General features: G+C 39.9%; 1 long non-coding RNA gene across 2 annotated transcripts in view; it reads right to left on the bottom strand.

The window, feature by feature from the left end:
* Positions 1-5825: 5825 nt before the first annotated feature.
* LOC106783371 (uncharacterized) overlaps positions 5826-15665 on the bottom strand; it is a 79853-nt gene continuing 70013 nt past the window's right edge. Inside the window, exon 4 of one of the 2 annotated variants that reach the window (XR_001381137.3) lies at positions 5826-10981. This is a non-coding gene — a long non-coding RNA (uncharacterized lncRNA). The remainder of the gene's footprint in view (positions 10982-15665) is intronic. The other variant, XR_001381138.3, reaches the window with a different exon arrangement.

The following is a 15665-nucleotide window of genomic DNA, read 5'->3' as shown; positions in this document are numbered from 1 at the left end:
TTGGATTTTACAGACTAACCAGTCCCCCAGATGAATATGACGAAATGACCCCCATCAATACCACGTGACAGAAAAGATTCACCAAGATGACCCCTGCCCAAATTCTTGAGTCACAAACTAATAAAATAGGAATAAATGGCTGTTGTTTTAAGCTAGTGAGTTTTGGGATAGTTTGTTACACAGCAGTACATAACTGGAATATCACTCAAGGCTGGCTTTAAATGTCCTATCTCTATGCTTCTAAAGAACCCTATGCTTTTACCACTCTGTAGCATAATTATCTGTTCACTTGCCATTATCACCTTCCTGGTGAAACTTCCTTGAGGATGGCAATGGTGTCCTCAGCATCAAAAAGTGGCTTACATAGTAGGCATCCAATATGATATTTTTTGTTACTGTTCCTACCCAAGGACTTCAAAGACTTGCTCTAAATATATATCCATAGTCTCTAAGGTTAGAGTAGTTTGAGATTCTTCAACATGTTTTTTTGTTGTTGTTGCTCTAGTCTCACTAGGCTGAGTCTGGGTCTTCTGACTTCCACAGTGTCCTGTAGGCTGTAGGCCTGGTCTGTCTGTGGATATTTATATGAGGGGCACCCACTAAAATAAGAAACAGGTCCAGAGTAGTTAGTTCCTCTGGAAATATACATGGATTTGAAACCAAAATGGATAATTACTGTGCAGAAACATGTTTTGAATTTTGCCTCTCCCAGAACCTTTGAAAAATAGAACATAATGTGTAGCCAAACCTCAAACACCCCTGGGTTTGCACATCTCTAATAATCCCCTCCAGATACATTTACTCTCACATAATGGATTTCTGGTTCCAAGATTTTTCCAGTATGAAAAACAACTCCTAGAGAAAATTGCTCTTCTGTGAGCAGCAGCCTGCCTGATACTCCCACAGCTGCATGGTTCACCCCAGAATTTTAGACCTGATCCTCCAACTTCCTGTTTCACTTTATTTAAATGTATGATGAGTCTACCTACTGAGAAAGCCTGAGAAAAGCCAGGCTTAAATCTTAGCTCTGTCACTCACCGGCCACGTGATTGTCAGCAAGTTACTTAATCTCTCTGAGGCTATTTCCATACAAATAAAAGGAGGGAATACTAGTGTCTGCTTATAGGGTCATTGTAAGCATTAGATGAGTTAATGCGTTGAGAACACTCAGCCAAGTTCTGACACGTACAACTCTCAATGAATTAATGAATGGTAGTTGTTACTATTATTATTACATCCCCCCCTGCTCTGCTCTCTCAGTAGAAAATTACCAGACTGGAGGGACCAAAATCTCCTCAAGATTGCCTGACTCTTTTCAAAGAATTTGGACTGGTCACAATCACCCTGGAAACCTACTATCTTGCTTCTTTTCTTTAGAGGAAAGTGCCAAACCAGCACTTGGCATAAAAGTGTGAGGGAATCGATATCACAAAGGAAAAAATATATATATCCCAGTTTATTTTTCTTTAGTTCATGACCTGCTCCATTTTCCTGTGATTTCTACTGTTACCGTGTCGGATACAGACTTCACGTAACAGTAGTTACATGACTATGTTTTCTAAACTACAGATAAGCATCCGTAGTCTCACAAACACAAGTGTTCTTAAGGGGGCAACATGATTCAATATTGTAAATCAGGACTGCTCTAGAAAAAACATGTAGGACATATGGTGACCATACCCCTAGTTCTCAAAGCCAGATGCCGACTGGCTCCAAGAGAAGAAAACCAAAACAATCAGAAATCTCCTGTATTTGCCAAAACAAATCTTGTGTCTTTCCCAATGTTATTCCTGTAGATATCTTTGTTTGAATTGGGCCTGTTCACCAGTTCCATTTCTGCTACCATCTCTGGGGATAAAGGAAAGAAAACACCTTTATGTTCACTCATGTTAGCAAGGAATTCTTTTTTGGGTGGACTTTGGGAGCAAAGGAAATTGGAAAATCTTTTTTTATTTTGTAGTTTCCTTTTTTTTTTCTATTTAGAGAGTCTTCTGCTATAGCTTTTCCTTCTAGTCCCTCACTAATTAATAATCATAATAATAAAGTTATTATTATTAAACATATTCTATGTAATGAACATTTACCATGAATTTGCTCCTAAATATGATTGTCCATTGTGAGGACAATGGACTTGCAAAGTAAATGTCATTGTCGTCAGCAATTAGAGAGCATAAGAAACTTGCCCAAGTTCACTGAACTAGTAACAGGGATTTGAACCCAGAAATATCTGATTTACAAATTCTCTGCAATCTGTGTTGCCTCTCACAGATTGCCTTTCAAAAATCAGATTTAGCTTCAATTAACACATTCTGAGCATCTACCAGGTGCTGTGCTAAAATACTTAATAAACTACTTCATCTGATTCTCACAGCAATCCCACGAGATAGGTGTTGCTATCACCAATTTTGAAAGTGAGACACAATCTCAAGAGATTAAGAAATTTTCCCAGGGTCATCTAATTTGGAACAAGTGGAGCCAGGAATCAAATCCACTTTTTTTTTTTTAAATTGCAGATTCAAAACTCTTTCTAAATCTCCATATGGCTCTGGTAGCAGAAGTACAAAATGGGATATGTTTAGAAACTTGAGTACCGGGAGGATATTGAATGAAGAAAGCAGACATGGAAGACGGGATGTAGTACTTTCACAGAGTTCCACCCCTTAGTATGAATGAGTTTATCATCCGTAAGTAGTGGGAACAGAGCTGGTGAGTACAGACGAGAGTAGAAAGGGGCAGAAAATTAGAGAAAGGAACACTGGATATCAGCTCAGTATCAACTAAGTCTTAGCACTGTGTAGGGCCAGCCTTTGTCATTTTAATTGATCATCATTTTAACCAACAATATTTATTAGAAAAAGCTTCAGGTGACTTTCAATTTTTGGAGAAAGTAGACACACAGATTAAAACTAAGAAGCAGAAAAAGAAATTGGTATCAAAAGTAGATGTCAGAAGGTAAAATAATCTTGATTTTGGTCTAAGAAGCAGAGTACCTCTTTTCAAGTGACTCTGCTATAAACGAGACAAAGAGAAAAACAATGAAAGTTAAAATCTTAAATAATTTCCAGTTGAGATTATGGAGCTACTCCCTCCTTCCAATTTACCTCCTCCAACATTTTAGCTGCTCAAATACATTCAACTTGGTGTGGAGAAAGTGGGAGGGAATCAGTAACATTCTCCATGTTCTTTTTGACCTCAGGGTTCTTAATTCTTATTTTCTGAATGAATTCCCAGCAACCCCAATTTTGGAGATCTTCATGTGCCTCAGAATAAATGTGGAATAAACAGAAAATTTAAAACATCACAATAAAATCTCCCACAATCCCACTATCCTGACGTTGTTAACATTTTGACATATTTCTAATTTGTTTTCCTATCTTTTATTCCAAAATTGAGAAGATAAAAAATAAGCCTTTTTTACTGAAAGTACATCAGAAGCATTTTCCATATTGTTAGTGCCTGAGGACGTGCATCTTAATCACAGTAATAAACCTGCATCCACATAATGCAGTGTACTTAAGCAATCCTCTGTGGTTGGATATTTAGACTGACTTCAAATTTTCACCGTTATAAATGTGGTGTTCATCTTTGTACACAATCATCCCATGGCCCATTCCTCTTTTAGCATACTCTTTGCTCAGTGTTTCTCAGCTTTTTCTGCCTTGCAGACATGAGTGATGGTATTCACATATGAGACTTTTCCTAGGGTTGTCTTAGACTTACCTAAGGTCATATCCAATTTCTTGTGTTTTAATTAAATGTAATACCTTTACATTTTTCTTCCCCTCAAGAAAGCACAGGAGAAAGAAGATGAATAAAAGTGATGTAAGGGATTTCTGTGAGTCTGCTATATTTTATAAAAGAAACACTATTTAAATTTCAACTCATTAGCATTAGTACTAATGTATTTCAAGCACATCTTATAGTTGATTGTGCCTCCTAATTGGACAAGCACTGTTTAGCTGAACTTAGCAAGCAACCTTGTACCCTTATAGGAGCTTGGGCATGCATTTTCTCATCAAGGACCACACCTAGGCTATGATTCCCATCTTTAGGAATAAATGGACTCATAGTAGTAAATTGTAAGCTGTAGACAGAATTAGGTCTTCATTTTTGAGAAGGGAGTAGCTTGAGATTTGGGCAGGGCTGAATAAGCATAAATGGATATGCTTATCCATCCCCATCCCACCCCCGTCCAGAGATTCTGGTGCAGTTTTTCTGGGAATGCCCCTTTCCCATGCCCCCTGACTCTGAACCAGAGCTTTAGAGGGTAAATCTAAGCCTTTTTCTTCTCTCAGGCCAACATCTGTGGTCTGAAATACTAACTAATTCAGCTACCTACCTGTTCAGCTTTGAATAGGGCCAAGATGGATTTTTTTCTTAGGTTGGAAGATGTGTGGGCATTTAAGAGACCTGAAGAGTAGATAAGTTGAGGCACTTGGGTGGTAACCTGCTCTTATCTCCTCCAGAGAAGGTGTTCTACTTGAAGCACTTGTAGGATGTGACCTTTTCACAGTTAAAAAGGGCACTGTCGTCTAGATGTGGTATTGGCAAATCAGCCCATCTTGATGGGTCTGAATGTTTCACCTTAGAATAGTCTAATCACAGGTAAAAGACGTTTACCTACCAGAAGATTTTTAATGCTATATTAGTTGACCCTTTTGGCTGCAATGACGGCACTAACTCTTGAACTAATTTTTTTAAGGGAATTAATTTTGTTCACTAAGTCAAAGAAATTGTTTAACAACCAAATTATAGGAAGGTCAGGGAAGCTGCTGGACAAGGAAACAACTAGAACCAGAGATATATATGATATCAGAACTCTCTCTCTCCCACCCCTCTCTTTTTCTCTTCCTCTCTCTCTCCAGTTCTTACGTGAGCTTCTTTCCTCACGGGAACTTCATTCTGTGTCATTGCAAATTAGTTTTGCCCACATTGCGGAAAACATGGGAGAGGGGGTGGGGGCGGTAGTTCCAAGTTTTAGATCTTACAGTTTCTACCTCTAGGGAGGACTGGCAGACTTTTCTACCATCTCACCCCAAAACTACAAGGAAAAGACTCATTGTTTAGTTTGGGTCAGGTGTTCACACAAGGACCAATAAATTGTGAACAAGGAGATGCCATAAGAAAAATGCCAAAGACATTAAGAAGGCAAGCTTCAGGGCTGCCCCGTGGCCGAGTGGTTAAGTTCACACGCTCCACTTTGGTGGCCCGCGCTTTCGCCGCTTTGGATCCTGGACGCGGACATGGCACTGCTCATCAGGCCATGCTGAGGTGGCGTCCCACATAGTACAACCAGAGGGACCTACAGCTAGAATATACAACTATGTACTGGGGAGCTTTGGGGAGAAGAAGAAGAAAAAGAGAAGATTGGCAGCAGATGTTAGGTCAGGTGCCAATCTTTAAAAAAAAAGAAGAAAAAGGCGGCCAGCTTTTCCTGGATGTATTTACTGTATCAGGCTGCATGGAGACCTTATATTTCAGATGATTTGCTGAAGAAGGGAGGGAAAAGGGAGTTGAAACTGGAGGGAAGAGGAAAGGAAAGAGAATATTATGGTACATAGGTGAGTCACTTATTTTTCCTGGTGGTCATGAATCTCTTTATCCCCCTAACTCTCTGGCACTAACGTTCACAGAGAGGTCAGAGGTCATCTTCTCCAGCTTAGAGAAGCAGGAGCTGGGTATGTTTTGCAGGGTGTCAGTTTTCCCTAATGTGTTCCCACTGCAAAACAGCAGGACCGTTTGTTCTTTCCCACACCCTGGCGTTCTGCAGACCACTACCTTCCAATGCATCCAATTGAAAATTGCATGCTAATGGAAACATATTGTAAGCATTCAAACCAGGTTCTTTATTAAATGATCACAGCACTGGTTGGTATTCATTTGAATAATTTCCTGGGGTTGTCTGTGGACTATGTGTGCCTATTAAAGGTTTTCAAGGCATGTCACTTTGTTCCAGAATTCCCAGCTTGCCACACAATTCTTGCCACAGAATCTAAGCAGGTTTCTGCTGAACTTTGGAGGGCAGACAGGATACTCAGTCTTTCAGTGTCAACTCATCAGACCACACGGCTGTGAAAGAAGAATGAATATCCGAAAATAAATTCCTTTGTTTCTCACACACAGCAGGGTTCAGACATCACTTTAGTAAGTAGAAAATAATCACCTTGGAAAGCGTTGTACGCTCTGATGGTCAGGAGTTTCCCAGAAAAGCCACAATGTAAAAAGTAATAGGTTTGGGAACAGACAAGTATGAGACAGGTCTCTACTGATCTGCACCATTTATATCTGAGGTTTCAACATGAGAAGCAGGGGTTGACATTTACAATGTTTTTTATAGGAGCACCCTGCCCAAGTCCATGCCAAGAAGAATAGGTGTGATATGGGTGCAGGGCCCTGAGCAGCTGACATCTGGATCCATGCTTTGAACTCTAGACTCGTGTAATCCGTTTGTTTTGACTTTAACCCTTGGTGGAGATATCAAACTCAACAAGCTATAGACGCCAGTCAAGTTACATAAAAAATATTGTAGATGGGATCAATAAAACTCCATCTAAAATAGAGAGCCTATGGTTACTTCTAATAGGTTGTTGTTATAGGCTTCTTATTGTCCAAGCTCCTCTTTTTTTTTCTTCTAAGAGAACCGGTAAATCCAGCCCTTTTAAATACTGATTGCATATGGCTGCCCAAATGTATGAATGGACTGTTTTGGGTCCCTTTCACCCTTTAGGACTCAAACGTTCAGCTATCTCTATGTATTTTTGAAGTTCTGGCCTTTGGACCCCATTTAGCATTCTATATTTCTGCTCTTTCTTTGGTGTACAGAGAAGTTATCTTGTCTTTGAGCAAGCCTACACCTGTTGATCTTTCATCCACTACTTTATCTTTCTTTGCTGTGTTCAAGCAGGGAAGGGAACTCAGCACCATTTTGACAAGACACCTGGGTTCATGCTCTTTCAGATACACCATACACCGTTGGTTGGGATGCCTTATTCTGTTATAATTCAATCCATCTCATCTGCAAGGACTGAATATGTTAAATTCCCTGCTGAAATTCACATACCATATGTCGACAGCAGTCCTTTCCTCTCCTGATCTAGCAGCATCATGAAGGGAAGAAATTAGATTAGTTTGGTATATTTTTTCTTAGTAGACTTCTGCTGTTTTCAAGCAATCAGCACTTTCTTTGCTCAATGCTATCAAAAATGTATTTGATAATTTATTTTAGAATTTTGCCACAAAGTAGTACTAACCTCAGTGGCCTACCTTTGCTGAGATCTTTCTTTCTCCTCCTTTTTAAAGTTAGGACAGTAGGTACTTGTAGATTTTTGAAACTTTGATTATTCTTGTGATTATTAAAACTAAAGCCTTCTATCAATGGCACAAAACTGGAAGGGAAGCTAAAATGTTTAGGAACAGTATCCAGACCCAGAATGATCTTAACAAGTTAAAACAATGAGCCCAATTTCATGAAATACATTTTAGAAAGTATAAACTCATATTTAAGCAAGAAACGAAAAGAATTATGAAAAGAAATCAAAGATTCTGATTGCCTGTCAGCTTCAGTAAGAGTCATAAGTGTGATGTGGCTGAAAAAAAAAAAACAGAAATAAACAAAAACAGGAAAAACCACAACTTAAAAAGTAGTATAATATTCAAGAAAAGGGGGGGGTGACATTTTAAAAAACATGAAGCTCAGTAGAAGAGTACATATGTTAGTTGATAGAAGCAGGATTACCACTGGCTGGAATTACAGAATTTACATTTATTATACAAAAAAAAAAAATCTAGAATCCTATCCTTGTAGTCCCCAAAACTCTGCACATTAAAACAAACTTGCTTACAAGACAAGGAGAGTATGTCATATGAGGTCCCAAAGCAGCTTTATTTTATTTCAAAACCAAACTACCTTTCTCCTCAGTCCTCCTTCTACAGTGTTCTCTCATTGGAGGCACTGCCAACACCCGAGCGTCCATGTCACGTATGACACTCTTGACCTCCCTTTTCCAGTCACACCCAGCACCGAGTCACCAGGCCCACATTCCTATTTCCACTGATCTGAGACAACTGTACCTTCCAGGTGTTCCATCACACCTGTGCAGACCCTTATCTCCATGGCTATCACACGGCGCTCGCATCCATCCCTGCTCTTGCTGGTCTGTAAGCGTCTTGAGACCAAAGGGTCTGTTTTCTTCATCAGTGTGTTTCCAGTGCCTGCCATATTGCTCAGCACAGTTTTTTCTCAGTAAGTATTTGTAGAAGTATATGCTTAGTTTAACCCGGAGAAATCATGAAAAACCTGAAAGACGTCTTCCAATATTTCTACACAAACATATCAAAGAGGTGTGAGACCACATGATGGGGCTGAGGAGCAGTACAGTGTCGTGATGAAAAGCACAGACTGTGGAGTCTACTGCCTGAGTTCAAATCCTGCCTCCTCTGCCCAACGGCTGTGTGGCCTTGAAAAAGATATTTATCCTTTCCATGCCTCATAGGTAAAACAGCACCTACCTCACTGACTTCTTGTGAGGACTGATTGAGTCAAAACATGGAGCACCCATCAAAACATGTCTGCTATGAGTAAAGCTTCAATACACATTAGCCACAAGGCTAACCAGGATTCCAACAGAGACACTCTTCATTTGTGTCTCATTCCATACTAGTCGTCCTCAGTCCATATCCCTCCAAAAGCAGGGTCTGAAAGAAGGTTCACATGCAGGTAACTTATTCTGAGAAGTAATTTCAAAGAACAGGAGTGTGGGCCAAGGAGGAGTAAAACAGTAAAGAAAAAAAGCTCTAGCCTGCTAGGAACCCTGTGAGGAGCTGTGTGGAATGTGCCTTGAAATGGAAGAGAAGAGAGGGGTATTTATCCATAGGCTCCTGTATCCACTGATTACGGGTTGCCCAGGGGATGTTAAGTCTCTTTTATCTCCAGTTTGCACGTGTGTCAGAATCGGCGAGCAGGTCTCACAAGTGTCCCACTAGGTGGAAAAAAAGAAGTCTTGGGAAGGTGGTAAGTATATAATGTATATATAATATATAATGTAACTGAGATATATAATGTATATATATAAACATATATAAATATATACATATATATTATATATACATTCTCTCTCTCTCTCTCTCTCTCTATATATACACAGACACAGACAGACGTACAATGGAACCAAGGCAAATTGCAGTCCTTTTACACCTGGGTGCTGCAGGTGCCTCGAGTAAACAAGTGAGCAGAGAGGATGTGAGGTGGGCACAGAGGTACTGTCCCTGTGGTAGTGGTGAGAATGATTCTGCTCCCCAGGAGTCGGGACAGGGCTGAGCTTGATCAATCAGAAGACTCCGTCCACCTGCCACAGTGGATATGCAATGCCACGTTCACCAAAATCCTGCCTCTACCTCAAACAAATGCTGATGGGAACAAGGCAGGGAGGGGGAGAAATAGCATGGGCTAAGATTGGGATCCAGGAGGGTACATCTGTCGCTGTGTATTTCACTCAAATCACCTGTGCTTTACCTTGTCCAGCCTATTGTTTTGAGTTGCTCTGAGGCAGAGTCAAAATGGAAGCAGTTCTTTGAGAGCTAGAAAGATGGTAAAGAACAATGTCTATTCCTAAGACAAAAACTATAATGCCAGGTTACAGATTCAAAGACCATGACTAGATATCTAGCTCTGTTTACTAACGAATTGGCCAGCTGTTGATTGAGTTTTTAAGGGAGTTGTACCACCAGAGAAATCCTAAGCCTATCACATCTCAACCCTAAGAAACCCCTAAAACTTCGGATTTGCATCAATAGCAAGTGCACTGTTAAATCTGTCAGATCCGATAAATGCAGGGCAGTTTCCCAAAGAAGAATCATATGACACTTCTTGGACACGGCCACAGAGGACAAAGATTAAGGAAGGTCTCCCTGGAGCAGAAGCTGGAATCAGCCAGAATGACTGTCCAAGATCTCACTATCTCATTCCACTGCATGCAGGGATTCCCGCTAATTCTGTCCACCTGTGTGGGATATGCTGCGGAACAGTAACCTTTGTGTATTGTCTTAATTTCTCTCCTTTTCCAACTGGGAATTTGAATTGTGAATATGTTATTTTCCCTCCCTATTGCACACTCTTTTCTTGAGGGAGAACGCTTTAATGTAGTACTTAGTAATGAGTTATGGGTCCATGAAGAGCCACACCTGGCCCTGCCCTAAAAGAATGCTTGTCAGTTGGAGGACCTCGATTACAGCTAAATGCAGGAGCTAGTGGTAACTGATGTCTCTCTTGGCAGAGGAAGTATGTCTTTTCTTTCCTGTTGTAAATGGAGTAATTGACATCACTGGGGGTAGAGGGGGGAAGGGGGAATGTGCTAAATTGTCTGTCCATGAAGAATGGGGTGAGTAAAATATTTTTCTTTTGGGTAATTATCCTTCTCCCACTTCATAGTAATTCTGTTCAGCCCATGTGGTTCAGAGGAGACTGATTCCTCTTCCCCAACCCCCTCAGTCCCTAGGGATGGATGTTTGACTTAGAAATGATGGACCGGAATCCTCCATGCTCGCAGTTACAGTCTGTGAGAGACACATCAGCCCAGTCAGTCTTGGAACCACTGGATGCAGCTATGCTTCAGCAACTCTGGAGGACTTTTCAATTAATCCATTCTTAAAAATCATGATAATTTGAGTTGGGGAGCTATGACTTTCAACTTAAAGATTCGTAGCTAGTCCTCAGCTTCTTACATAGGAAATATTTCCTAATATTCAGGGCTGGCCAAGAATGGAGAGGATTATTTTGAATTCCCTTTCCCTGGAGGTTATCTGGTAACTGGCTAACCACTTCTACATGAAATGCATTCACTTGCTACCCAAAGGAAGACAATTCAGGATCTCATCCAGGACTCTATCTAGCTCCAAGTCCATAAGCTCTAGGTGATGTGTCGTTCTTTCCATCAAGGCCCAATGTGACTTTTCCTGGTGCTCAGAGATGTCTTCCCAAGGGTTCCTGAATGAAAAAGAACAGATGAGGATGGTTCTTGGGTAAACAATCAATAATGTGTTCCATACCACTAAGCAGAGATTTTTGGGGAGAGCATCTTATATACTTTTTAAGGTTCCATTCAAACCTGATATGCCCTTATCCTATGAAATAAAAATAGAAAAAAATCAACTGTAAAAAAGAGGCTTTTCCTGGTCTATTTTGTTTAAATTATATCTTCTTTCCTAATCCATCTTTAGGATTAGTAGGTAATTGCTATAAAGCCCCTTTTCTACTGGACATTAATCGATCTTCACTTTATAAAGGGGAAATGAGTGTTGAAATTTCTCAAGCTTGATATAAATTAATACAGCTTGAGTTTATCTAATTTTGGTGAGGATTACTGTCATAGAGTACAGATTTTTGTTGTAAGGCATCTGTATAAAGACATTTTAATTCCTGGAGCAACTTAGATTGCAAGAGGTTGAACATTTCCTTCTGTTACTCTTTTAAAAAACAATAGTCATAGTGCCTGTGGCTTGTGAAGTTTTATGGGAAACCATGAAGAGAAGCTGTGGTATGAAAGGATGCTTATTAAAATCCTACATACATTATGTATGAATCTGCACTTTTTTTGACCTCCTCTCCTGGAACCGTCCCAATCCAGATTACACCAGGCTGAGCTGTGAAACTCAGAGAAAACTGCAACCCTCTTTAATTGGGACATTAGGAAGTTTCAAAACACCAGTTCAAGAAAGCCTCTCAAGGCTTTAAGTTTCTCAAGTGCTTGTGCAAATGCCATGCTCTACCCTGAGAAAGATAGCTGCAGTCAACACTGAGTATGTCAGGCTGGTGGCCTGTCAAAAACAGGGACTGAAAACCTTAATTTAGAGTCTTTATGGATCTAGCAAGATGAGGGAAATAATAAATGCACATAGAGGCTTCCCCTTTTGGATTTACAAACTATAGATTCTCCACTTATCAGCCTTAGCAAACATAAATGAATAGGTGTTTAATATAAAAGGAAGATAGAAGTAACATGGAAAGAACAGATGCTTTTTTCAGACACATTTAAAATTCTCAGAACCAGCTGGTTTGGAATTCTGGAAGGAGCCTTAATCTTTTGATCTGGTGAAAGGCATCTTTGCAGCTTGAAAGGGAGAGAGACAAAAGGGGCTTGCACGTCTTCTCTAATAGCTGAAAGCTCCCATTTGGTTAGAAGGGGATGGTTTAAATCAGGCATGCAAAAATAAATTATTGCACCACCCACCTCTTCTCCTACTCAGCTGCCTGAGCCAGGAGTTCAGGCTGGCAGGCACCCCCAGCCTCAGAAAACAACTCAGAGAAGATGAATCTATGGCAGGGGTTGGCGGTGGTGGTAGAAGGACAGTGAGGGGGCCAAGGCTAACTGCTTGTAAACATGCCCCCACACTTGAGCAGTGGGAAAACTTTTCTTGGAGACCTGAATACATATAAGTCAAAGACAAGCATCAAATCTCTGAAAACACAATTTAGAAAAATGCATTTTGGCTTTTCTGTAGATCCAAAAGCATTTGACCCAATTCCTAACATCATTATCTGCCCTATAATCATTATCTGGTTGAACTTTTATGTGCAGCTTACATCCCGTTCTAGGTATTAGCTTAGCAAAGGACTCAGAGAAATTCATTCCATTTTCTTTCAGAAAGAATTACTGAAAATGCCAGGCATTGTGCAAGGGGGTCAGGACAGAATTTAATCAACCCATTTCTGCCCTGAAGGAATTTAATGGCAAAAACATAAATACAAAAATAATTAAAGTTCTAGTTAAAAATTAGTGACTGATGTTACCGGTTTATCTCCTCTCCTTCAAATTCTGATAAAATAATTGTAAAGGAATAGAAAAAGGTATTAATCCATGAAGACAAAAAGAATAGAGGAGACAATGGCAGGTAGCAAAGTGTTGGAACAAAGAAAGCAGATAGAAGTGGCAGATTTAGAGGAACAGAAGAAGTTACAATCCAAGGAAGGGCCCGCTGAAGGGCTACCAAAAGGAAGGGAGAGATTTGCCCGCTAGTTGTTACTAATACCTATTAGGGGTTGGGAGGTGGGAACACTGGACATGACTACCAACCCTACTTTAAATTCATGACCACCAACCACTACTTTGAAATTTTCAGTACTGTTAGCCTTGGTTGATGGCTGATCATGTATCAAATGAATTTCGGCCATTCTAGGTACGATGGAGCAGAGAGGAAGGGAAATTGATGAGGAAGTTCATTCACTGGTTTGCCTGGTAGAATGCACCTGGGTTCACTTGTGTCTACACTAAAAGTGAACTGATTTGGCTTTCATCTTCCAAGTGTTCCATGGCTGCAGCAAGCCTTTAAAAAAAAAAAAAAAAAAAAAAGACTGTAGAGAAACATGCTTTCTTGTTAGCATAAAATAATTAGCTAAGTACAAATAGGAAGCAAACCAAGTGGTGAGGGAGTTCCTGTTGTTTACCTCCTTTCCAATTCTGGACTGTAGTTTCCAAAAGCAACAGGAAGACAGTTTTGCCCCAAGAATTTTCAAACCACATAAACCATCCCATATTCCCTTTGATATGCCCTGGCTACCCAGACTTTCAAGAAATCAGTTCAGTTTGCTTTGCTTCTAGAAGTCATGATGTATGGTGTCTCTTCGGAAAGGTACACTCTCACCCCCTGAGCCTGTGGAAGGCTCTGATGCAGGAAGATAAAGGGCCTATAGTTTTGCTTTGAATTTTCCCTTGCGACACCAACCGTAAAATGTGAGAACGTTGAGTTATGCAACTAGGGCTGGTCAGTGGGTGGGGTTTCCATTCCTGCTTTTTGGATAATTCAATGAGAAACAGATTAAATATTCATAGCTCTGCCCTCAGTCTCTTTTTGCAGAAGCCAAAATCTGTCAGGCTGTTCGTAGAGACAAAACCAATTTTGCCAATGTCTGCGGTAAGTTTCCCAAGAGTGTAGAGGTGATATGAGCCAAACTGACCAGACCCAAATTGAAATTAAAAAATATATTTCTTTTAATTAAGATATTTTTCTGATTACATATTCATTGCCAGTTATTTGAGAAATTCAGAAAAATATAAAGAAGGTAGAATTGATGATTTGCTGGATGATTAATTAATAGAATCTATGTTATGAGGAAAGAGGGTTATGAGTGATTCCCCAGGCTTCTGACTAGGACAGCTTGGTAGACACTGGAACCTCTGAGACAGAGAACATTCCAAAAGGAACGTATTAGGGTGAAAGATAATAAATCACTTAGGGTGTTTGAGCTTGTGTTGTGGGAAGAACACCTGAATGGTTAGGTCCACAAAGGAGTGGGAGAGGCTGGTTGGAGCACAGAAGAGAGATAAGAACTCTCTTCTTATCTTATCTTCTTAGTAAGTCCTCCGCAGCATATATAATGAAAGCCATGGGAGTGGATGAGATAGCCCAGGGGTAACGTGAAGGGTAGGAAGAGATGTAGAGACAAGCAAGTGGGAAGGAATTCTCAAAAGAGACTGGAGGGAGTGGCCAAAGAAGTGGAGTGAAAACTCAGTGGGAAGTGAGAAAAGGAAGCCAGTCAGTGTAGACAATATTTTTAAGAAATTTATTTTTGAAGGGGAGGAGGGAGATGTCAGGCATGTGTATGTGAAATTGACTCCAGAGAGGATGAGAAATCCCCTATTCAATCCCCTTGCATAATACAGAGTAACTGAAACACTATAGGTAATTCTGTGACACCAAGCCTTAACTTCTTGTTCATACCCACTTGAAGAAAAACACTACTTTGTTTAAACCCATCACTCTACCTACTGCATACCAGCACTCATTGAGCTCAACACTGCTAGAGAGTCAACATTATTCCTTACCAATATTAATACTGAGAGCTCAATCATTTATGCATTCATTCATTTATCCTACGAACGCTTGATGAGTTCATCTTAGGCATTAGGCATTATGCTAGGTGTTGGTGAAACACTGGTGGCAAGACAAACACAGTTTCAATTCCTCCAAGAAAACTTCCAGATTCCCCAGACTGGACTATATTCTCTTTCTCTGAGGTCCCTTAATATCCTCTGTATATACGTATCCTTCATCTCTCATGTAATAGAATTATCTGTTTATGTTTTGGTCTTGCTCAATAGATCTTGAGCTCTTTGAGGCTGAAAACTGAGCATTATTCATCTTTATGTTTTAAAAAGTGAATATATGAAAATGCACAATTTTAACCATCAACCGTGAAAACCGTTTGGACAGTAAAAACAATGAATGGGAATTTAAAAATATATATTCAATAAAGGGAAACACAATAAGTGTTGATGGACAAAGGGAAGTTGAATGGATGAAGAAAATGTGGACTATGTATATACAATGGAAAATTGGTCAATCATAAAAAAGAAAAAATCTATTTGCAACAACATGGATGAAGATGGAGGGCATTATGCTAAGTGAAATAAACCAGACAGAGAAAGACAGATACTGTATGCTATCACTTATATGTGAAACCTAAAAAACAAACCAAACAAGTTGAATTCATAGAAACGGAGAGTAGAATGGTGGTTGCCAGGGGCTGAGGGGTAGGGGAAATGGGGGGATGTTGGCCAAAAAGTACAAACTTTCAGTTATAAGATGAATAAATTCCGAGGATCTGATGTACAGCATGGTGACTATAGTTAATGATACCGTATTGTATACTTGAATTTGCTAAGAGAGTAGAT

Source organism: Equus caballus, chromosome 7, assembly GCF_041296265.1.
Source record: "Equus caballus isolate H_3958 breed thoroughbred chromosome 7, TB-T2T, whole genome shotgun sequence".
Classification (NCBI taxonomy): Eukaryota; Metazoa; Chordata; class Mammalia; order Perissodactyla; family Equidae; genus Equus; species Equus caballus.
Note: the sequence above shows the minus strand (reverse complement) of the source record. Positions and strands in the feature narration are given on the sequence as shown.